We start from the raw sequence: 27,099 nt of genomic DNA on the forward strand, positions 1-27,099 counted from the left end.
CAGGGGGGGGGGGAATACAAGCCAACTCAAAGTATTTTATTAAGTTTTAAACTTATTAATGCAATTCAACGATTTCCATGTTTAATAAAATTTTCCGATACTTTGTCCCTTTTTGTAATATGTCGAGCATAAGGGAAGCTTTTATTTTGGCAATCTACTTCATGGTTTTCATAAAGGTTTTTACAAAACATTTTCCATATCAACTCTAATAAACTATAATGGGTATAGTTTGGGATAACCCTCTAGGCAGTTCTTACCAATTCAGATTTCATAAATGAATATATGTAAACTATGACAGCTTTAGTTTATGTTATATATTTTCTAAGGAGTATAAACTACAATTATTTAAGGATGATTATTGTTTTATATTGTTTTTAGCACGTAAACTAGATTATACAGAATTGTGAGGCTCTACTTCAATACTGTACTCTTAGGTGTACAGTGATAAATCCTTTTAGTATAACCAGAGTCTCCTGGAGGGAGAGCGTGAGATTTGCGAATAGATCTATTTGGGACTGACAATCCCACACCTGAACTGCTAGCTACAGTTAGGCGGGCATGTCTGGGGTGAACAAATGTCATTTAGCTTAACGCCTGAAGAACGTTATAAAGGTCTCTCGGTCATATCAAGTATGATTATACGACTCGCAAATAAGTATACACTAACTTTGGTTTACGGACTCTAATCTTCGATTGTTTTATTTTGAGTAATAAAACTACTTTTATATATGCTAATAGTAATCGGGGATCTCTAAACTGGCATCTCTACCTCTAGGACAGATAACCTGCTTTTAGGGAAAATATAGGATTTTCCCAGGATAACACGGCATTTCTAAAACTGATGGTTTATTTTCTACTAATGGACGTTTGTTTTCATTCCATGACTCTTTGGATTGTGCGTATTTAGTACAAACCGGGAAGTCATGGAAGGAATGGGTTTTTCAAACATGCTTTCATAAGAAAATATAGGATTTTCTTGAGAAACACTCTTCAAAAGAATCAAAGAACATTTTCCACCAAGACTAAATGCTTATGAACTCACCAGCTTTATGCTGATATTTTTAAAACTGCTTGTATTCTCAGGAAATCAGTAGACAGGTACTTGCTGGATTTTGAGAAGCTGGAGCAATAAGAGTCTTATGATTATATTTTACAAACTATTTGATGTAATTCAAGCAAGTTTCAAACTGATGTAAACATTTTCATATATGTATTCACTGTGATGGTCGTGTTGCTATGATTGCTATTATGCATTGGTTGTGATGCTATACATGACGTACTCCACCCCAGAACGTTTCCGCAATTATGGTTTTGGGGTGTGACAATAGATCATGTGCTTCCAGTAGTATGGGCCCAATACTACCTTCCACACCTATCCATACTTTCCTCAAGAATCATCTCGGGTCCCCTAAGACCTAGTCCTAAAATACTCCTGAAACCTGCTCAACAGCGAAACAACCGCACTAAAGTACATCCTAGGCTATCCTAGGATTCCACACTTCCCCACCATCAGCTGCTGAAGAACTCCTCGCAATGTCAATTAGCCATCTTGTGAATACAATCACATGCAACACAGCTCAGATAATCCTTTGGGTAACAGACTCATCCCTACAACGGTTAAGACTCGGACGATAGTTGCGCAATAGGGTCAATTCCGTCACTCTGAGATTATCCAACCTTTTTAACATGTGACTTTGACATATTCAATTAATGGCTAACTCACATTGCTCACGAGTTCCACAAAGCACAAAGCAAGCAACATTCGTGCAGAGGAACCGACTAAAACACACTACAATCAAACAGATCCTCATACAAGACTCTCGATCTCCAACTCCCACATCTCGGTGCACCTTCATCCTGGTTTCACTCTTCCAAGAGTGGCTGATCATTCCTTGCGTTGTCCCGCTATACATTGCACCCAGTCTAAGGAAGTTACTGCCCATCATCCCACAACGCGACTGGTCGGCGGACCCCATGCGACCAACAATACTACTACTTGCCACACGACCCTCCATTGGTTCCATATGACCATCGCATGAATACAATCACATGCCTCACAGTTTAAACAATCTTAGGCTAAAGATTCAATCCTACAACGGTTAGGACTCACACAAGAGTTGCGCAGTGGGACCAAACCCCTTATCCTAAGATGATTTAAACTATGTAGCATGTGGCTTAGCGTATTCACCCAATAGTCAGTTCACACGCGAAAGAATCACAGAAAATCTAAACAAGAGAACTCTATAGGAACTAAGGCATCATATAATCAGGAAATTCTACCATGCAATTCCTGAAGATCCCTAGCCTATTACTAGCATGATATTCTAACATGACATAACATAACGTAATCTCAATAACTGTGTGGTAGTTTGGGGTCTACTTACTGGCTCTGGTTGATCGTACACATCGTATCCTCCTTGATTATTTTGAAAACCGTTTGACAATTGCTTTAAAAACCTTTTTCCTTCGCTTGAGACTGGAATTCACACGAGTGTTCCTCCAATTTACTCAAACCAAGGCTCTGATACCAACTTGTAACACCCATAAAGTTTCAGTAAAATTTAAATTTTTCAAAACAACTCTTTTTCTGTAGAAGTGTTTACAAAACCCATTAATTCCAAAATTTACTTAAAATCAGAATCCTTTGCAACATAGTTTTCAAAACATTTTTATTACCAGAGCTTCCCAGAAATCATAAGTCCAAAATGCGAGGATGTGTACGGTCACGCCTTCGCCTTGCCAAAACATCCGGAACACCTAAAACAATAAACTGAAACCGTAAGCACGAAGCTTAGTGAGTTCCCCCAAAATACCCTCACAACAAATAACACACACATAATAACAGCATACTATGGGCCCAATCATCCATCGGGTTGGAATGCCCCAGGCTCTCAACCATCGGGTTGGAATGCCAACATACTATGGGTCCAATCATCCTCGAGATGGTATACCCTCGGCCCACAACCATCGGATTGGAATTCCCACATACTATGAGTCCAATCATCCTCGAGATGGAATACTCTCGGCCCACAACCATCAGGTTGGAATGCCCACATACTATGAGTCCAATCATCCTCGGGATGGAATACTCTCGGCCCACAACCATCGGGTTGGAATGCCCTGGTCTGTTGGCTCTCGCATAAATCAGATAAGCCTCAACTACCAATCAATCATGTCCACATATATCAAATAATCATATAACAGTCTACAGGCAGACAAACCGATCTACATATCACTAAGATAGAAACATCCTATCTACCAGGATACCGATCTGACTGATCATAACCACAAAGAACCCTCCCATCTACCAGGATACCGATCTAACAGATCGCACTAACAAATAAGCAGGATATCAATCCAAAGGGTCGGCCTTGGTGCCTTCGACCCTTGAGTATAGTGAGGAAAACTCACCTGAAGCGGCAATTATGGAATAAGACAACTAAAGTGACTAAGATGGTTATCCAACTCTCTGAACACCTACAACCATGTTAATAATCCTTACTTAGCTCATACTTCAAATATTAATTATTATTATTATCTCATAATATACCTTTTGTTATTCGATTTCATTATTGAGTGAGAAATGGTTAACTCCTAGATTCGTTCTCGTTAAAGTGTTATACTTAACGATTGTGTATTTTAACCATACAATATTATAATCTTGGACCTGAAAACCCATACATCCTCATTAATCTGGTTAATTCTTATTAAATTAATTACCTAGTAATTAATTTAATCAAACCATATTCATATAATTATTTGCCTTTTATTAAATAGAATAAATAACCTTTGTTTAATTGATTTAATTCAAATTATTAATAAATAATAAGATGTTATCTTGTTTTAGGTTATTTTGCATTAAACCCAAAGACACATAGCCCAAATATATAGATGGTTAGCCCAACAACCTTAAATTCAAATTAAGTTAAAATGTCCATTAGTTGGCCCAAAGCTACCATTTAACCTAATTTGGGTACACAAGACGAAAAGAAACGCTACCTGCAACATTCCATTCCAGCGCATCACCCTTGACTGATTTTGGCTCCCGGCGACACAGCCTCCTCTCTAGTCACGACTCCCCCACCGGCATCTCCTTCTTCTCTGACGATCATCTTCTTCTTCGATACTGAAAAACATCGACCCATGATGGCAGCAAAAGCCACCACGTCACTTCCACATCGAGGCTCAAGTAACTGCGTCTGGTGACAAACGACTAAAATCCATTGCTCATCTCCTTCTTAACTTGACTTAGGATCGCTGATACTTAAGGTTACCGGAGATAGAGTCCTAAACTGGTGGGAGCTTATTAAAATCATCCAACAGTCACCAGGAAAGCTTATGCATCTTCGAATCATAGTAGCAGCAACCCCATCCATATGGTTTCTTCCTAACAATACCTTACCGGTCTTGACTGTGTGCTTCTGTATTCCTTTATTTTCCTTCATTTTCATCCTCTAATCTCCCTCTCTCTCTCTCTCTCATTCCTAGATATAGAAAAGACATCATCGGATGCTAAACCATCGACGATCGAAAGATCTCAACCTACATCTCTATCTCTACTGATGTCTCTCTTGATTTCTCTCCAACTCTCTTTCCAGCTGTACGCGAGATACACAAACACACACTCACACAAACCGATTAACTTTGGGTTGATTCGATGTATCTATCTCTTTCAGGTGCAACAACAAAATAGGAGGATGAAAACCCTCATTCTCACACATCGACGATATCAGGAGAGGGACCATATGTCCATTTTCATTAACTGGCAGCTATAGCCCCCTACGATTGATCGCTTGACAATTATTACCCCATAGTCATAGGTGATGGGTTATGAGCATAACATCATTCCTATGGTGTTCATGCAACCCTAATTACTTTGATCTAGGTTTTTCTAATTTGAACGTACAACATTGAATACCAAAGCAATAAACCCTAATCTAGCATGCTTATTTCGAAATAGGTATAATAAACAAGTTAGAATGATTACCTCAACTTGTTATGTAGTAATAACAAGAACTCCTTGACCTTTGAAAGCTTAGTGCCTCAAATGTTGCACCTGTAATGGAATCACAAACACCCAATGCAACAAGATGACTTAGGAGAGAGGAGGAAATCGGCTAGGGCAACTCCAAGAAGCATAGGGTCGATTTCTATATAATAAGGGATCTATTTATAGTTGAGGCTATTAGGGATTTATGGTGGAAACCCTAATTTCCTTTCTTAGGGCTTAAGCAATCCATGGAGCCCATCTAGAAAGCCCTTGGACGAAATCTTCTTGGACTCTCCATAGATTTCGTCCAATCCCTTTCTATTAGGAATGCATAGCCCAACTAGCAACTATCAGATAATTGCAATATCAGTCCCCTTTATTTAATCAGTCTCTTTTGATCACCAAATTAATTTCCGATCAATACTAATTAAATAATATGATTTCCAAATAATATACTAATCTTGTAATATATTAATAAAACCATTTTGAGTACGAATTTATTATTCATATAATAAATTCTACTCTCTCTCCTCTTGTCATCCTATCAAGTTGCGTGAGTCAAGGCAACCCAAAAGGATCATGCTCATAATCGGGTCAAGTACATACCAAAATAGTTATCGGCTTAGAAACCTAATCCAACAGTATCCCACTTGGATAAGTCTAATAACTATTTTGCAAGTACGACTTCAGAACCTGATTAGCAATCGTAGCTTTCAAAAGCCGCTGTCGAACTCTGATCTTATCAGCAACGTGTCCTTTAGATAAGGGATGATATATTACTCCATTCTCAAGATATCGTATAGACATAAGACATGGACTTTAATCATTCTCTCAGTCTATGTGTTGTTTCCCGATTTCCAATTTATGACTACTAACAACAGACTACAATTGAACACATCAACTTAGTCCAGGCTTGGCCAAGCGCTTAGGGTGTCATCACTAAATCATCGAGGGGCCCACAGATATCGCTTTTATCCCTCTTAGGGTAAAAGGAACGGATAAACCTCGACTCAAATGCTCGCTTGTATTTACTCACCAAATCACACACAACAATATGTTTTATAATACCAAGTTACTGGTGCGTTTACATATGTCAATGTGCAACTGACTTCCAAATTACAACTCACATGTCTCGATTTCAAGAATATAAGATATTATCGTCTCACTAATCACCCATGATAAAATCCATGAAGTGATTCTAGTGAGCATGCTTTTAATCCAATACTCTAATCTTATTACAGGAGCACTCATGAATTCTGCAGCAAACTTGTGCTATGTCTAAACACCTTAGACAATCTACAGACGGATTCATGACAGTCTAACCTCATACCTACTTCCAACGTATGACCGACTGTGGATGTTTGAATAACCTAGTTATTCTGGAAGTCAAAACATCCAAAGTGAAACACAAGAATAATACTAATCCTATATGGTACCAAACTTTTGAGTATAAATAGAACACCTTTTATTTAATCACCATATTAATTACTCATTATTTATTGTATAATGTTTCGAATAATCAACTTATTAATTGAATTATAACAACAGTTGTCCCATGCTCCAAGCATGCACACTATGTTTACCTATGGTCCATACTTTCTGAAATAGATCAATTTGAACACATTTCCAATGATACTCATTTCACAACTTCTAATCCTTATCATAAGTGTAAGAATACCAAATTCTTGCCACTATTAGAATATGTTAGATTCTAACATTTTATGCAACGATCCTTTCGTAATGTCACTGCACCAAAGTCACCAAGACTTTGCCAGTGATATTACAAAGTGCTCTATTGGAGATTGTTACAAGGCAATTCCATAGATATGAAGTTTCACATTCAAAGTATATTCCTTTGAACATCCTTCTTGCATAAAAGTTTCTAATCTAGACTAGATTCTTGATATCCAACTCCCATTTTTGGAAACATTTCCATATTTACCATATGACAACTCATTATAAATAGAGTCCTATCTATTCATAATAATGTCAATATGGTCCATCCATTACTATACTTCCAACTGCCCACAAGGACCAACCCTTAGCGAACCTTAGATTGTCCTCGATAGTTGTTTAATTATTTTAGTCATTTCCGGTTCTAGTTCTTTTTCCCTCTTAATGCCCTAGGCATTTGGAAAGTTTAGAATGGTCGAATATTACAGCATATGCAATTGATCCTATACCAGAAGCGTATGGGACACGATTCATGAAAAACGTGATACTTTACCAGTTTCTTGCTATAATATTGTCATATATAGAATTCCCTTATGTTGAATCTTTTCAACATAACATCCATATTTATCTTTTGACTAAATTTAATTAAAATTTCTCGATCTAAGTTTTTAGATTTGAAATGAAGTATAATATTCTCTCCCTTAATTATAGGAAAACAACTTGTCAACCCCTGCAACTTTGCAAAGTGAAACTTTTTGTTTTCTATAATTAATATTGCTAACTTGCAACACTTAAAATAATAATCATGCTCCCACTAACATGATGATTATATCCTTACCAGCATAACACTTATGCTCTCACTAGCTTTGACATGTATCCAGAAATCAGCTGAACTTCTACAAAACAATACTTATTGAATTTCTTAACGAAAGTTCATATTTCTGATACGAGATGCTTTGATAAGCCTATATCTAAGCTTCTCAAACTCATACACCTTTCCTTAGATGGCTCATATGTGTGTCTAAACAATTTCAGCACTTATAGCAATAAGTTTTAAATGTTTAAACCAATTGCCAAATCTCACAATTCGAACTATGAAGAGGAATGTCGTAGTCATAATCGAATTTGAGAATGCAAATATCACCATTGCTATCTTCTTAAAATCTCTCTTAGTGAAAGCGTTTCCTCACAATCATTTTCATGAAAATTGAGAGAAACCTTATGATACTTAAATTGAATGGTTTATGTGTTCCTATCCATGTGAATTTGTCATAACCATATTCATAAGACAATGTTTGTGAAAAATCCAACTCATATGGATAGAACTAGTTCATCCTTAATTTCTTGCCATCAAGGGTCCCACCATTGCTTCCAAGTCTTTGAGCAGCTCACCCCTACCTATCAATGTACTTTCCTTTGATCAGGGTGTCTTGCCTCTATGCAATCAATTGAGAACTCATATAACTCACATGTATAGTTGACTTAAACTGGAATGGCACAGAAACAAAATTATGTCAACATGATAGGTTGCAAACCTCAAGTCGTATGCTAGTGATTAACAATAGGTCTACTCTTGATTAGTTCTTGAAACTTTTTCAAGATCTTTAAGACTCCCACTGACCTCTTGACATATAAGATTCTCTTGTCAAGAAACATTCCTTGACAAAACAAATATTCAAGGGTTAGTGCAGGTTCCTGTCAAGACAAACACTTTACACAATCGGTCTTAGTTGGTCTTTGTCTTATCCAAGACATCACAACTTACAAATTTCAAATGTGTAGAAATAAGAAAACTTTTCCTATCCCATATTTGATAAGTGTTATAAACCTACTTAAGACTATGTCACTTAAGTCACAATCTTGGATTATGACTCTAAGACTCGATATTGGAACGAAGTATGATTCACCTTTTGATTTAACCATTTTAACAATTTACGATTCCTCTACTTAGCCATACTAGTGCACTAAGTTGTCCTTGGAGGATCAATTGTGATATGATTTCATAATCATTCAGACGATCATAAAACTTTATACAAAAGTACTCTCCCTTCTTTTCAGATTGGAGAAACCTTTTATCTTTATGCCTTATTGATTCTTCTTATTCGTTCTTCCATACATTGAAACTTTTCAATGATTCAGAATTACGCTTAATCTTGTAAGTATAACCATATTCACTAAACTTTTAGCAAATCATGACGAATAGTCTCATCGTTCTTTGTGGTGGACTTGACCAGTGCACAACATTGTGTACCAGACCCTCCAGTCCTTTACTTGACTCACATTCTTATGTGAACAATGAATTTGGTCTTAATTTCCCAAATACGAAGGTTTTCATTCATCACACAATACAAGTTGTATCATTCCAAGTTTCTGCCCAATTGAGACTTGGGCGATGAGAATCTTTCCTTATTTGGTAAATTTCTGACACTACCACAAATAACATAACTAATAATCACATCCATTTCAATATTGCTAATAATAGAAACAAACAATCATCAATTTTCACAAATAACATTGCAAGGATAAATAAATAAGACAAAACTCAAAATTTTATTTATTTATAAAACGCGGAAAAAACTTGTCGTTACAACGCAATTCAAATAAAAACTATGCTATTACATATTCCTAAGCAATCTATCATAACTCTCTAAGTAGCAGTTCAAAAATCCGATCATCAAACCATGCGATCGAAATCCACTTCTTCGCGATCAGACTCAACTCACTTTTCCTTTAAGCTTCCTTTCTTTTCTTCGATCCTACAAAACATCAAAATGTAATCTTATCACATCATGTATTAAGGATCTACAAATAGGAACTTAATAGAGTTAGATAGTGGATTTTACCTGAAGCAGAGTCATACATCTTGACTCTCCCATCCTTGCGATCTCTCAGGTAAACATAGCAGCTTCGCATCCAATGCCCCTTCTCTTGGCAGTAGAAACATATGGACTCTTCTGGAATGGTACACGGGACTATCTCAGACTTAGCCTTTCTCTTGCGTAGAGAAAACTTTTCTGGACTGCCAATGTTGCCATTGTCCATAGAAGGTTGGGACATTGATTTACCAGACAAATTTGCTTGACCAGTGCGCCAAATCATTGCTGATTCAGCAGCAATGAGCAAATAGGTTAGATAAATGAGGGTCACGTCGTGGTCCATCATATAGTAATCTCTAATGAACTCATTATATGATTCGAGAAGTGATTGAAGAACCAAGTCAACAGCCAGCTTCCTTGAGACAACGACACCCAACATTCCCAATCTATCAATATGCAACTTCATATCCAAGACATGAGCACATACAGACTTTCCATCTTCGTGTTTGTTTGCCAATAGGGCTTGAGTGACTTTGAACTTTTCAAGTCTTCGAACATGTGGGTCAGGGAGAATTACTGGAGGAGGTGGAGGAAGTAAAGCATGATTTCCATTTCCACAATCCAATCGTGGAACATCATCTTCATGTGGAAAGCTTTTTCCAAAGGATTCGGGAAAACCATAATTGTTAGAGTTTGACATCTACAAAAGGGAGAAATTCAAGTTAGTTGATAAGAGTCCTTGATATAACACCCAAATGAAATATCAAGGCTAAGATCCAACACAATATTCTACCACTCGGAAGAAGGATTCCGTAATCCAGTTGCAGAACATTTGAAGGTAGGCAAATGACGATTTACCAATTTCCACCATGAAAAACAAAAAAGAATATTAGGTTTTAAATGAACTGAAACTCCTAGATCTTTTGAGACTCATTGAACTTTTCAATGGCATGTTTAATCTCGATTATGCCCTTCAAGTTTGTGACTGGGATGCCGAGGATCACAAACAAGGTGTGAATAACCATGCAAATTAGCTTGGTACTCTCGAAGACGTTTATCACCTAATCAATATGCCGGTTAACCAAACACGCTCCATTGATCTATGATAATCTACGAGCTACCCATTGCCATCCTTCATTAGTCTTAGATTAGTGTGTCGGTTAACCACACACGCTCCACTAATGACCAACAAGGTGCAATGTGCAATTTCATGGATTAGCACCAAATTCACATTTTTCCTAAAGTAACTAAGATTTGGGAATTTATAAAAGTGCTTAGTTACTTCGTATTTCATTATACTTATAATGGAAGGTTGTGTCCTATCCTACCCGTTCGGCTAACGACCCTCCACTAGTCAAGGGTGTGGTGGGTAAGAGTGGATACCCAATGGCGGTCATTTTACAGGCCGCTTCCTTAAACACCCCTTATAGACCAGCTTCGTGACTGAGGCCTACTAACGGTAAGACTAGCATTTACTTATACATATATAATATTAAACTTTTAATTCTATATAGTATAAGGGTGTACTTTATACTTTTAAAATACTAGGTTGTTTAATCTATTAATAAATTAGACTTTCAATTTGATTAATCTTAAACCATATTATAATGGATTTATTAATTCTCTCTTTTAATTAAACTTTTAATTAATCTTAATTAAATCCATAAAGGGGGTAATTTTGAACTTTTCAAATACTAGGGTTTTAGAATTTAATATTTCAAAATTAGTACTTTTTAATTAAATTATAAATTCCAAAACTTGAGGACAAATTTTGAAAATTTTCAAAATATTAGGGTTTAACTATTTAAATTTCAAAAACTAAAACTTTTTAAGTTCAAATTTAAACTATAAAACCTAAAGGGTGTAAATTGAAACTTTTCAAGCTTACTAGGTCAAATATTTGAATCATAATAATCCTATATTATCCATATTTAACCAAATCCATTAATTTTGATAAGGATAACCATACCAAACATGAAAAATCAATTTTAGGCAAGAAAAACAAGTTTTGGTAATTATCCTCATCAAAAACTGCTCAAAAATTGAAAATTCCGGCAACAGCACCCTGGATTCGCTGAGTCCACTGATGGACTCGCCGAGTTCATGCAACTCGTCGAGTCCAATGATGGACTCGCCGAGTCGGCTTCGCAGACAGCAAAAAAATTCGACTTTTTGATCCTTTGGCAGTTCACTTTTGCATCTATTCAACTAGAAAAACGACCTAGGCTCTGATACCACTTATGGGTTATGAGCATAACATCATTCCTATGGTGTTCATGTAACCCTAATTACTTTTACCTTGGTTTTTCTAATTTGAACATACAACATTGAATACCAAAGCAATAAACCCTAATCTAGCATGCTTATTTCGAAATAGACATAATAAACAAGTTAGAATGATTACCTTAACTTGTTATGTAGTAATAACAAGAACTCCTTGACCTTTGAAAGCTTAGTTCCTCAAATGTTGCACCTCTAATGGAATCACAAACACCCAATGCAACAAGATGAATTAGGAGAAAGGAGGAAATCGGCTAGGGTAACTCGAAGAAGCATAGGGCCGATTTCCATATACTAAGGGATCTATTTATAGTTGAGGCTTTTAGGGTTTTATGGTGGAAACCCTAATTTCCTTGCTTAGGGCTTAAGCAATCCATGGAGCCCATCTAGAGAGCCCTTGGACGAAATCTTCTTGGACTCTCCACAGATTTCGTCAAATCCCTTTCTATTAGGATTCCATAGCCCAAACTAGCAACTATCAGATAATTGCAATATCAGTCCCCTTTATTTAATCAGTCTCTTTTGATCACCAAATTAATTTCCGATCAATACAAATTAAATAATATGATTTCCAAATAATATATTAATCTTGTAATAAATTAATAAAACCATTTTGAGTATGAATTTATTATTCATATAATAAATTCTACTCTCTCTCTCTCTCTCTCCTCTTGTCATCCTATCAAGTTGCATGAGTGAAGGCAACTCAAAAGGACCATGCTCATAATCGGGTCAAGTACATACCAAAATACTTATGGGCTTAGATACCTAATCCAACAATAGGTTAATTTGAACTAAGTGTCTAAAATATATCTTTAGACCCTTCTAATCCATTCTTCCTTTATTAAGGTCATTGCAAATATATTAGTATTATTATCATTATTTTTTTATTAATATTATTTATCTAATAGATGGCTACAATCTTATCAATACCTTTATAAATTAAAAACCCTAATGGCTCTCTAATTATATAAATATAATTATTCTTTAATTTGTATTCCTTCATAGAAATAAATAAATGAAAACTGGATGTTACAGTATAACAGGCCCCGCCCACACTCGCATAACGGGCCCCACCCAAACACGCATAACGGGCCCCGCCCACATGCAAATCATATAAGCATAACAGGATAATAGCATACAGGATAACTATCGGGCCCGCCCGACATCAAGCCTTGCCCAGTAAGCATACCAACACATAACACATGCAAGAGTCACAAAGACATCTATCATCATAAACTAATAACCCATGGGCCGGCATGTTGGATTAGGTGTCTAATTTTATAAATATTTCTGGAATGCACTTGACCCGGTTGGCATGGTCCATTTGGGTTGCATGGCATTGCAACACTTGGATAGACTAAATGAGATAAATGACACTTATGGTTTATTAATATATCATAAGTTCTAATATATTAATAATATTATTTAATTAGTTTTGATCAAGAATTAATTTAGAATTAATTTGATGATCAAAAGGAGACTAATTAAATATATGGGTTGATTGTATAAATCATCAATTCTTATATAGTGGGCTAATGATCCATGTTTTATTGAATTGGGCTAAAACTCATAAGGTGCTCCATGGATAGTCCATGGAGGTTATAAACCCATGGATCATGGAATATGAAAATCCATGTCAATTAGGGTTTACATGTTGTAACCATACTTGTTACACAACTATAAAAGGACCCCATGGGATACCAAAATCGGCACTATGTGTAGAACAAGAGGGCTAGCCGATTTTGAGTGATAATGTACTTCTCTCAAAGTTATTCCAAGAGTTGTGGTGTTGTGTGAAACATTTGAGGCATCACACTTGAGGTGCTAGGCTCACAAGGTTCTCAAGGAATCCAAGCAACAAAAAGGTATGCTCTTCTACTAGCTTTTATGTTTCAAAGTTCCCCATGTCATGCTAGTTAGGCTAAGAACCTTGGAAAATCAAATTTGCATGTATCTTAGTAAAATATAGATCCAAGGTTTCTAGGGTTGCATTTACACCTTAGGAGTGTTAGAATGCTCAAAACCCTTCAGTGGTATCAGAGCCAGGTTTGTTTTCTTGATACTTGATGCAAATTGTTGAAAAAACTCAAGATTTATGCATTCTGCTGAGTGAACTCGCAGAGTCCATGGGGGGACTCGACGAGTCCATGTGTAATTTCATCCTACTCGTCGAGTAGGTTCTTGCACTCGACGAGTAGGAGGCCCTGAATGCAGATTTTCGAGTTTTGCTGCTGGAAATGGACTAGAAACTTTACCCTAAACTGTTTTGGTCTTATAAAACATGATTTAGATGGTGTAATGGTTATGCTAATCCATTTACAATGGCTATTATCAAAATTTCAAGTTTTATATGTGTTTATATGATTCTTGAAATTGTTGATATGAATGTTCATAAACTTATGAGTTTTAGTAGATCATACGAATTATTTGCAAACAGTTTGTTAGTTTAATTCTTGATCATTATGTGATTTAATGGAATCCATAATTTGTCCTCAAGTTATGGATTACCAAAAGTCACTCCTTTTAAAGTCCATTAATGAACACATAGGTTACATAAAATGAAGAGTCTTCATTTTAATAAACTAATAACTCATAAGTTATGAAGTTGAAAAGTTTTGAATAATTACAAAACTTGCCCTCAAGTTTTGGAACATGTAAAGTCACTTTAGAAAACTTTAGTTCCATCCCCTAGAATTTTAAAAGTTAAAATTCAACCCTTATACTTTATAATATTATAAGTTAATAATATATATATATATATATATATATATATATATATATATATATATATATATATATATATATATATATAAGATCAAGTCGTTTTACCGTTAGTAGGGCTCATTCACGAAGCCGGTCTTTAAGGGGGGTATAAGGTTGTTGCCTATAAAATGGAAGCTTAATGGGTGTCCACTCTCACCCACCGCTTCCTTGACTGGTGGAGGGTCGTTAGCCGAACGGGTAAGACAATGACTTTAATCCTCATTAAAAGTATGATGGTTATAAAGTAACTAAATGTTTTATAAATTCTCAATCTTAGTTACTTTAGGAAAATGTGAATATGGTGCTAACCCATGAAATTACACTTTGCACTTTGCTTAAGTCGTTAGTGAAGCGTGTGTGGTTAACCGGCACACTAACCTGGACTTAATAAGGTAGGCAAAGGGTGGCTTAAGGTTTATCATAGATCGGTGGAGCGCGTGTGGTTAACCGGCATATCGGTTAGGTGATAAACATTAAGAGTACCAAGTAATTTGCATGGTTAATTCACACCTTGTTTTGTGATCCTCGGTATCCCAGTCACAAAACTTGAAGGGCACACTTGAGATTGAAACATGTCATTGAAAACTTCAATGAATCTCAAAAGAATCTAGGAGTTTCAAAACCAATTAAAACCTAATAATTTATTTCGTTTTTCATGGTGGAAATTGGTGAATCATTATTCACCTACCTTCAAATATTTTATAGCTTGGATTATGGCATCCCTCTTCTAAGTTATAAAATATTGTGTTGGGTCCTAGCCTTAATATTACATTTGGGCAGTGCCGGCCCATGGGGAGTTCAAACAGTGCCCTTGAACAGGGCCCAATAAATTATGGGGCCCCAAAATTTTCCATCATGTAAACTAGCTGTATTTGGTTTGAGACCCAAATCAAATTAGGTTAACAATCGCATGTATGCAAGACGCGTAGGAGCACAAGGAGCGGGAAATCTGAAACTTTGGGAAAAGAAAAAAACTCTTTGATTTCTCTTAGGCATGGGGAACAAATTAATGATGCCTATCGAATCCTCTCCAATCCTTGACAACAACTGTCTTATTGTTTGTTTAATATCAGACGATTTCAGAGGTAAATCAAATCAGGAGCTTTCAATTCTCACAATCCTATTGTTTCTTCTTTCTACTCTAAAATCAGAAGCATCAATTCTATTTTATTCTCGAAAATTAGCTTTGAGTGCTTTGTGCTTATAATCTCTGGAAAAAAAACCTGAATGTTAGAATCATTCTTGTTTCTTCTCGAAAATCAAATTTTAGAAGCTCCAAAATCAATCCTGGTTGAGGTTTCGAAATCAGAAGGTAAGAAATTTCTGATTTTTTGTTCTTTTTTGTTTGTTTTTTATGCAGGTTCCTTTTTAACTTTAATTTCTGGTTTGTTTTTTAAAGATACAAGCAAATCGGTTTCGAAAATCAAAAGGCACAATGAAATTAGTTTCGAAAATCATAAGGAAGAAGGAAATCAATTTCTGATTTTTGAAGGTACAACTGTGCAAGCAAATTAAAATCTGTTTGTTTTCCATTAAGTTCGTTTTTTATTTTTTATTTTTCTGTTAAGTTTCACTTTCAGATCAATAAGAAGTAAACCGGTTTTTTTCTTTCTTTTCTTCGTGTCCTATTTTTTTGAATTTAGACTAATTGAAGCAATAATTTGTTTGAACGTCAATCAAGCATTTATGTTTAGAAATTTTTAATTATAGATATTTTTGAAGTATAGATAATCAGAAAGTAACTTTTCTAATTTTTGATTATTTTATTAGAAGCAAGTCTTGAGTTTGTTTTTTTTCCTGATGTAACTTGTTGATTTCATTTCTGATTTTTCTTAGTTTTATTTTAAGCAAATCAAAGTTTTTTTTTTCAGAATCGAAAACCAAGAATTCACTTACAAATTTGCATGCATATTGAAGACCTATGATCTACTGTGGCACAAGAACAATTTAATAGATTGGTTTCGATAAAAGATTGAGAGAAACATTTTGGATAAAGTTATTTATGAAGAGGCTGCTGAAGACCAAGATAAACCTATTGGAAGGATGACAGTTTTCAAGTTGAAGCAAATTTCATTTTTTTGTGTATTATTTGAATGAATTTTTATTTTACGTATATTATAATTGAGCATGGAAAAAATTTTGCTTAAATTTTTAGGTCTTTTAAGTTTTAGGGCAACGGGGCCTCCGAAATCTCGCGGCCGGCCCTGCATTTGGGTGTCTTATTAAGGACTATCTTTATATCTAATCTAAACTTATCCTTCTTCTTTTTCAGATGTCTTCCAACAATGCTGCTTCTGGCTCAAACCCTACCGGCTCCTTCTCTCTCATGAACCTTTGTGGGAGCGTCATCTTCGATGGATCCAACTTTATGGATTGGATAAGGAACATCAGGATAGTCACTCGGTATGAGGACAAGGAATATGTCCTCGACAAGGAGCTTAAGGAACTTGATGAGTCGTCTACTACTCCATAGGAGGTCGCTGAATTCCGAGCACATGAGAGAGATGCCACTAAGGTGGCATGTATCACGTTGACCACGATGACAGCCGAGCTCCAAAAGTCCTATGAGGACTTTTATCCTTTTGAGATGCACCAGGATTTGATGGACAGATACCATCAGAGTGCTCGTCAAGAGCGATATGAAATCAAGTCCTCCATGATAACAACCCGAATGAAGGATGGTGAACCCATCACGGGCCACATGCAGAAAATGCAAAGATTCGTGGACCATTTGCTGAAATTGAATGTGAACTTCCCCGAGGAGTTGGCAATTGACATCATTTTGCACTCCTTACCTTCGTGTTATGATCAATTCCGAATGACATATCACATGAACAAGGAGGAAGTTACACTCAGCAAACTTCAAGGACTTTTCAAGACCGCCGAAAGTGGTCTTAAAGGTAAATCAGTTATTACCACTCCTACTCCTACCGCGGCCCCTGTCTTGGCAATCGGGCAAGGTAAAGGGAAGAAGAGGAAGAGCCCTTCGAAAGGTACCAAGGGAAAGTCCCTTGATGGCTCCTCTTCGAGTGGAACCAAAAGAGGTTCTGTCACTCCTTCTGCCAACCTTAAAGAGGCTGAATGCTTCTATTGCCATGAAAAGTCGCACTGGAAGCGAAACTACCCAAAGTACCTGCAAGATGTTAAGGATGGGAAAGTGAAACCCAACCATGTAGGTATTTACACTATATTGTCTAATAACTCACCCCATTCTAATTCTTGGGTCCTTGATACAGGTTGTGGTATACACATATGTTCTGATTTGCAGGGACTAAGAAGAAGTGAGAATGTGGAGCATGGGAAGATAAACTTGATCATGAGGAATAGGAAAGCTTCACATGTCACCAAGATTGGAGTTTATTCTTTGTTGCTAAGTAGTGGGTTAACATTAGATTTGAATAAATGTTGTTACTCGTCTGAAATGGCATGAAATAGTATTTCCTTTCATGGTTTTTACAAACAAGGGTTTACCTTTTCGTTTGATAATGAATGTGGTGGTATTAATGCTTTCTTTATTAATGTTCTTTCTTTTAAAGCATTACCTTGTGATGGTGTGTATGAAACTGTGTCGGTTGTAGATAACCTAGGAAATAATGTGTTGTGTATTGATTCTTCCAATAGCTTGGATAAAGCATCATTATGGCATTGTCGTCTTGGACATGTAAGCAAGATATGCATAGGCCAACTCCAAAAGGATGGAGTCTTGGAGTCATTTGACCTAAAGTCGGATGATAGTTGTGAATCTTGATTGCTTTGGAAAATGACAAAGTCACCCTTCACTGGTTCTTGTGCTAGGGGTGAGGGTTTGTTGGATCTCATGCATACTGATGTGTGTGGACCTTTCAGAACTGCCACAAGGGATGCTAACCGCTTCTATGTGACTTTTACTGATGATTATAGTAGATATGGATATGTCTACTTAATCAAGCATAAGTCAGAAACCTTTGAAAAGTTCAAGGAGTTTAAACAGGAAGTGGACAATCAGTTGGGGCAGGAACATTAAGATGCTTCGATCCGATCGAGGTGGTGAGTATCTTAGTACAGATTTCCTTGACTATCTTAAGGAATGTGGGATTGTCTCACAATTGACACCTCCTAGAACACCACAGCTTAATGGTGTGGCTGAGAGGCGTAATCGAACCTTGTTGGATATGGTTCGTTCCATGATGAGTCGAGCTTCGCTACCAATCTCATTTTGGGGGTATTCCTTAGAGACTGATGCCCATATCCTTAATCTAGTCCCTACCAAAAAGGTTGCCAAAACACCTCATGAGATGTGGAGTGGAAAAGTTCCCAATCTGGACCACATCAAGATTTGGGGTTACGAGCCTTTTGTGAGGCGCGAGACTCACGATAAGCTCGAACCTCGAAGTGAGAGGTGTATTTTCATCGGCTACCCATAGAAATCCTTTGGCTACCCAGTGATAATTTTGTCTTTGTAGCAAGGAGAGGAGTCTTTCGAGAGAGAGAGAGAGATAGAGAGAGTTCATAATCCAAGGAAATAGTGGGAGGCAAATTTACCTTGAAGAAATTCAAGAGTCAAGTGGTGAAGGAACCTCAAACCCTAGCAATCAACCTGAGGAGGAAACTCCTATTGATCCGACTGACGAGTCTGTACCTCTGAGGCGTTCCACGAGAGTTAGGAATGCACCTGAGCATTACTATGGTTTCCATATTACTGCGGAAGGTGATACACTTATCAGTGATAACACACTGGTAAGTCTGGATGAACCTAACAGCTACACGGAAGCCATGACAGGCCCTGAGGCTGCTAAATGGAAAGAGTCTATGGACAGCGTGATACAGTCCATGTATGACAATCAAGTTTGGAACTTGGTTGACAATGTACCAAGTCGTAAGACAGTCGGGTGCAAATGGATCTTCAAGAAGAAGACCGACATGGATGGTAATGTACACACTTATAAGGCGCGACTGGTTGCAAAGGGCTTTTCTCAAACTCCAGGAGTTGATTATGTTGAGACCTTTTCACCAGTAGCAAAGATTAAGTCTATTAGGGTTATGTTAGCCATTGCTGCATTTCATGATTATGAAATATGGCAAATGGATGTCAAAACCGCTTTCCTTAATGGATGGTTGGCTGAGGATGTTTACATGAGTCAGCCAGAGGGTTTTGTCAGTACAGAGTACCCTAATAGAGTGTGTAAGCTTGAGAAATCCATCTATGGATTGAAACAAGCACCTCGCAGATGGAATCTTTGTTTCGATGAGAAAGTCAAAGAGTTTGGCTTTTCGAGGAGCGAAGATGAATCTTGTGTATATGTGAAGGCTATTGGGAGTATAGTTAGCTTTTTGGTATTGTATGTGGATGACATACTACTCATAGGAAATGACATCCCAACTCTGCAGGAAGTGAAGTCCTGGCTTGGGTAGTGTTTCGCTATGAAAGACCTTGGAGAAGCTGCCTATATCCTAGGGATAAGGATTTTGAGAAACAGGAGTAAGAGACTAATTGGACTTAGTCAGAGTACCTACTTCGATAAGGTGTTGAATAGGTTCAGCATGCAGAATTCCAAGAAAGGAGAGTTACCGATCCAAAGTAAGGCCAGATTGAGTAAAACTCAGAGCCCGAGTATAGAGGCTGAGATAGCTGAGATGAGTCTAGTATTGTATGCTCCCGATATAGGCTCGATCATGTATGCTATGACTTGTACTCGTCCTGATGTGGCCATTGCGTTGAGCATGGTCAGCATATATCAGGGGAACCCTGGTGTGACATCCCCTAATTTCTCAGCCAGAAAAGACCGATTTAATTTATGCTTTTTAAAATAAAATCAGAGAAATCTTTTTAAAAGATGTTGCGGAATTGGTCCCCAAAATAAAACATGATAAAAGTTTGTCAAAATGTTTCTTTAAGAAATATATAATTTCCTTTTATATCAAAACCTCGGGATGTCATGTTCCGATACAGATCAAAAGCATAAACAAGACATTATAAGCCTTACAACAATTATTTATAACTACTGGCCTATAATCCAAAAATCACTCATCATCATCATCCGACTATGCTCGGAGTCCACTACCTGTAATATAAAAAGCTGAGTGGGCCAGGCTTGGAAGCCTGGTGAGCATATAGGGTTTTCAACCCACAATAAATAAATTTATTGTACTTAAACATCAATTAATCAACCAAATTACCCCAACCCCGTTATCTTATTAATTTCTTAAGGGTTTACCCTAAGATTCAACTATCACTCCTTGCTAAGGATTCATCCTAAGGAATAGGCACAAGGTCACACCATCGCCAGGGTTTATACAACAGGTGCTAAGTCCATAGCTCTCATTTATCGACAGTATTATTGACAGTATTCGCCCCTGTCATACATGTCAATGGGTTTTTAGAGTACGCCTGATGAACATATAGTTCACACACCAACAGGTTGCAAGCCTGCTAGTGTTCCACAGAACGTCTAGAATAGTCCATGGTTGTCATCCATACTCTGTTGAATGACGGGGGTCAACGTTTGGGTAAGTGATTCTCTCAAATTTCACCACTCACCCTCAACTTATGATCTTCTTTCACCACTCACCCTCAACTTATGATCTCCTTTCACCACTCACCCTCAACTTATGATCTATATCACTGATCATCTCATTTATCCAACTCACCTTTCATCACACACCCACTATTTCATCTACCCGTGTTTTACCCAACATTTTTGTAGATAAAAATACATATACATTTTAAATTATTTAAAAACATGTATAAATCATTCCTTCAACATCCAGCTCAAATAAACAAACAATAATTATTCACACAGCACGTATTTTATATAAAATACTTCATATCTATGTGTAGGGTGAAAGTAACTACACACTCACCTGATTTAATGAAAATCGGGCAGCAATTCGTTTTCTAAAATGATCGTTTCGAACAAAAACCGAGAGTTTTATTTAGAAACCGGGCTCTGCGAGGGTCGGGCTTCGAAACCGAAAATATAAATTTCCCGGGCTTCTCGGGCTCTTCGTGGCGTATTCCGGGGGTTAAAATTGATATTGGGGATTTGGGGGATGATAAAATGAAATAAATATGGGTTTAGGGGCTAAAAGTGACAATTTTCCAAAATATACCCGGGAGGTCTCGCACCCTCCTATGTATAGGGGCGAGCCTCCTGATCCAACGGCTGAGAAGGCTCCAGGTGGTGCAGATCCGAGGGCTCGCAGGGAAGGCTCGCACGTGGCTACGCATGCGAAGGGTCTACTGGAGGCTTCTGATTGGACCACTTCGGACAGCTCTATGGTTCGGACACGCTGCTGCTGACACACCGAGATCGGATACGGGGCAGCCTCCTATTGAACCGAACCTCGGACTCGAGAAGGACATGACACGCCTCGCTAGGTGGCTTCGGTGACTCATCCATTCCCGGACACGCGTCAGATGCGAAGCGAGGACACGTGGCCGAAGTCCACGTGTGCGAAATTCCTCGGTTTTGGGGATTTTTCTCGTTTTTCGCGTCAAAACTTCTAAAATCCATAACTTTCGCATACGAGCTCCGTTTTGGACGTTCTTTATATGCACGCGTAGGTAAAATTACGCTCTACAACTTTTGTTTAGACTTCGTCGGCTAATTTTGACTTTAATTTTTATATTATTATTTTTAATAGACCGGGACAGGAAATCCGTTAAAAAATCTTAACTTCTTCATCCGACGTCCGTTTTTGTCAGACTTTTTACCGTTGTGCTACTAATGACGAGACCTTCGATTCTTGTTTAGGTCGTGTCGGCTAAAAATCACTCGATGTAAAATTCGAGTTTTTAGCTATCTACTGCTAAGCTGAAACTTCGAAAAATCATAACTTCCTCATACGCAGTCAGATTTGGGCGTTCCTTTTATACCTACTCTCGGTTTAACGAACACTACAAGTTTCGTTTAGATCACTAAGGCTAAAAAGTAGTTTATCAAAAACTCACTTTTTACGACATTCGGCACCGTGCCGGTTTGTCGCGAAACTTCGACAGGTCATAACTTCTTCGTTATAACTCGGATTTTGGCATTCTTTATATATCTGTAATCCTTGTCACGACCACTACAACTTTTTTAATAAATATCGGCTTTATCTAATATTTATTTTCGACGCTCATTTATAGTCTTAATTAATTAAACCCTGCTAATTAAGCATATAACACATAAAACACATAATATTCACATAATTCCTTTTCATTTCTTCAAAATGAGTCACAAAGGTTAACCTAGACTATCATGTCAATATTAATGCCTAGCCTAGAAACACGGACATTACAATTCTCTCCCCCTTAGGATGATTCCGTCCCCAGAATCACATATCACCAAACAATTGCGGGTAGCGACTCATCATGTCACTCTCCGTTTCCCATGTGAGATTTGGCCCATTCGTATGTTTCCAACGCACAAGCATTAATCGACCATCTTACGTTACAACTTCTTAGTCTTACGGTCAACGATTGCCTCAAGTTCTCCAATTAACCTCTTGTTCTTATCCAACCTTAATTCAGAAATGGGAATTATGTCGGGCACACCTCCCGTGAACTTTCTCAAATAACACACATGACAGGTGTTATGAATACCCTCTAGTTCTTTCGGTAATTCTAGCTTGTAAGCTTGATTCCCGATCCTCTAAAGAACTTTTAAATGGTCCAATAAACCTTGGACTCAACTTTCCCCTTCTACCAAACCTTATAAGTCCCTTCCACGGCGAGACTTTAAGTAAAACTGAATCTCCAGCTTCGAATGATATCGGTTGTCTTTCATTGTCAGCATAGCTCTCTTGAGCAGCTAACATCCTTTCCCTAATCACTTTCAACTTTTCAGCAGTCTGATGGACTATTTCAAGTCCCATAAACTGCTTTTCCCCAGCTTCCAGCCAACATGACGGCATTCGACACTTTTCCCCATACAAAGCGTGATAAGGTGCCATCTTGATGCTTGAGTGGAAATTATTACTATAGGAAAATTCTACTAAAGGTAAATGTTCATCCCAGTTACCTTGGAATTCCATGGTACATGTTCTCAGCATATCCTTCAATGTTTTAATCGTTTATTCGCTCTGACCATCGGTTTACGGATGGTAAGCTGTATTCAAACACAACTTGGTACCCAATTCCTCTTACAGACTCCTCCAACACTTTGAGGTAAAACGGCTGTCACGATCGGATCCAATAGTTAACGGAACACCGGGAAGCCTCACAATTTCCTTCACGTAAGAATTCGCAAGTTTATCCATAGATCATTTCTCGTTGGCTGCTATGAAATGCGCACTCTTAGTGAAGCGATCAACGACCACCCAAATCATGTCGTGACCGTTCCTTGTTCTGGGAAGTTTAGTCACAAAATCCATAGTGATGTCTTCCCATTTGCCCATGGGTATAGGAAAAGGTTCTAAATTCCCATACAGTTTCTGATGTTGTGCCTTAACTGTTGGATTAATGTCTAAGTCCATAACTATAATTGGTAAGACTTGACCCGACCCGGCATGGTCCATTTCGGTTGCATGGCATCGGGACAATTGGATAGACAAGATGAGGAAAAAGGATACTAGTGATTTATATTAATATATTATAAGTTCTAATATATTAATATATAATCATATTATTTAATTAGTATTGATCAAGAATTAATTTATAATTAATTAAGTGATCAAAAGGAACTAATTAAATATGGACTCTAAGATATATGTGTGTGATGGGCTAAGTTCATTTAGGTTGGGCTAAGCTTTCATGGATAGTCCATGGAGTGTTTAACCCATGGATCATATGAAATGAAAGTTCATGGGTATTAGGGTTTAACCCTAATCTCCACACTATATAAAGATGTCCTTGGTTGGTGAAATAGGCACTAGTGTGTGTACACAAAAGGGCAAGGCCGATTTCACTAGAGAGAACCAAAGTATCCTTATTCTCAAGGTTATTCCAAGTGTTCATGGTGTTGTGTGAACCATTTGAGGTGTCACACTTGGGGCACTAGGCACTCAAGCTTCATGAAGACAAGTTACATAAAAAAAAAGGTATGTATTCTATCTATTTTATTACCCAAGTATATGATATTTGTATGTTAGTATAGGGTAATATCTTGGAAACTTTATATTTGCATGTATAATAGAGAAAACATAGATCCAAGGTATTTAGGGTTGTATGTGCACCATAGGATGTTGTAGTATACTAAAACCCAACATTAACCCTAGCACAAGTTACACACTCGGCCACATACTTAGCAACATCGAGCTTCATCGTCGGCCACCAGTAATAGGGTTTTAGATCCCTATACATTTTCGTACTGCCGGGATGAATCGAGTACATGGTTTTGTGAGCTTCTTCTATCAGAAGATCTCTTACTCCTCCCGCCTTAGGTACCCAAATCCTATCTTTGAATACCTTCAGTCCTTGACCGTTTGTATCAAACACCAACGTTTTGCCCAAACGTTCCTCCTTTCGGTCATTTCTCTCTAAAGCTTCCTCTTGAGCTTTCTTTATACTTTCCACAATTGTCGAGACAACTTCAATTCTCAATGCTCTTGGCCTTTTCTTTTCAAGATTTACCTTCCAACTGAGAGCATTAGCAACAATATTTGCTTTACCAGGGTGGTAAAGTATCTCACAATCGTAGTCCTTGAGTAACTCTAGCCAGCGCCGTTGCCTCATGTTCAATTCCTTCTCCATATCTTTAAGGCGAATACTACCGCTGTCAACTCCAGATCATGAGTGGGGTAGTTCTTTTCATGCTCTTTCAATTGCCTCGTTGCATACGCTATCACTGTATCCCTTTGGGTCAGAACACAGCCTAACCCAACTCCAGAGGCATCACTATAAACTGTGAAGTCATCAACTCCTTGCGGTGACGAAAGAATCGGTGCTTCACATAACTTCTTCTTTAACTTCTCAAAGCTTCATATGCTTCTCATTCCAAGTATAGACAACTCCTTTGTGGGTCAAAGCTGTTAATGGAGTCGCGATCGAAGAAAAGCCTTGGATAAATCAGCGATAATATCCAGCTAATCCTAAAAAGCTTCAGATCTCCATTGGACTTTCAATCGTAACTTTTGAGTTACCAAATAAATCCTTATTGAGGACTCCTTCTTCTTCTTGGAATAAGTACTTTCCTTCATTTATTGTAACAGACCGATGGGTCATGTTCTAATGATCTCTCATTGTATACTGCACTACTTAGACTCAGATCTCCTAGGGACAAATTTCGGAACAAACTATACCTTCCTTCATGTTCTAATGTGATACAATCACAGTTCAACATGTATCATTTCTAACTACCAACTTCTTTAACAACAAGCGCGATACTTCTATCGATCGCTTTGATCATCTTTCACTTCAATCTTCTGGCTTAAGTCAAATGCTACATCAAACTTGGTGTTGGAGATAGTGTCTAAGTCCATAACTATATTTGGTATGTACTTGACCTGACCCGACATGGTCCATTTGGGTTGCACTTCACCCGAACAATTTATGGATAATCGTTTGAGAATAGTATAAGTTATGATTTATTAATATATTATAAGTCCTAATATATTAATATAAAATCATATTATTTAATTAGTATTGATCTATAATTAATTTAGAATTAATTTAGAGATCAAAAGTATGACTAATTAAATATGGGCTCTTGTATTTATATAGTGTGGGCTAATGCTTATTTGGAATGGGCTAGGCTTGCATGGAAAGTCCATGGATACTCCATGGAGCTTTAACCCATGGATCTCATGGAAATGAAAAGACATGGGTATTAGGGTTTGTTGAATAATGTTTTTGTATGTGACCATCACTGAAATAAGACGAACTGTTTTGATACTATCTAACAAATATTATCAGTTATTTCAGGATAAATCAATGCGTAATCCAAACGGCATATACGAAAACACGTGAATGATAAAAACGCAAAGACATAAATTCACAACTCGACAAGTCTCAAACCGCATGAAGATAAGAATCTCAAGACTCGAGTCATGCAACTCAAACCACTTGCAAAACCGAATACAAGATCAAAAACGAATCAAACCAAAGCAAGATGATTCACGAACCCGACTCGACTCGCATACCAAACCACATGGATCAAAAACAATTCAGAACCAAACTGATCAGCCCCATGCGACCAACCCGCGGCCCGAGCCTAAACTGCACAAGACAGCATCAATTTCAGACCAAAACGATCAGGTCCCGCGACCTACCCGCGGCCCGAGCCCATACCCGAGTAGATCATAGTTCAAATCCGAATTCAGAACCGAACCGTTCAGGTCTCGCGATCCGACCCGCGGCCCGCGTCCATACCCGCGTAGATCGAGTTCTTCACTTCAGCTATTCAGATCGCAAGAAGCAGCCATGCATGCGACCATGCATGCGACCCGCGCCCACACCCGCGTAGATCGTTTTTACTTCAGGTCCAAACCACTCTGCTATACGCGACCATGCATGCGACCCGCGCATAAACCGCGTAAGACTCACCCATGCAAGAAATACCCACGAATATATATTATATATATGTATATTGTGTGTATATGTATATATATGTATGTTGTATATCATATATATATATATATATATATATATATATACATGTATCGTATATATATACA

Source organism: Lactuca virosa, chromosome 7 (assembly GCF_052849685.1).
Source record: "Lactuca virosa cultivar CGN04683 chromosome 7, Lactuca_virosa_CGN04683_v6, whole genome shotgun sequence".
In the NCBI taxonomy this organism is placed as follows: Eukaryota; Viridiplantae; Streptophyta; class Magnoliopsida; order Asterales; family Asteraceae; genus Lactuca; species Lactuca virosa.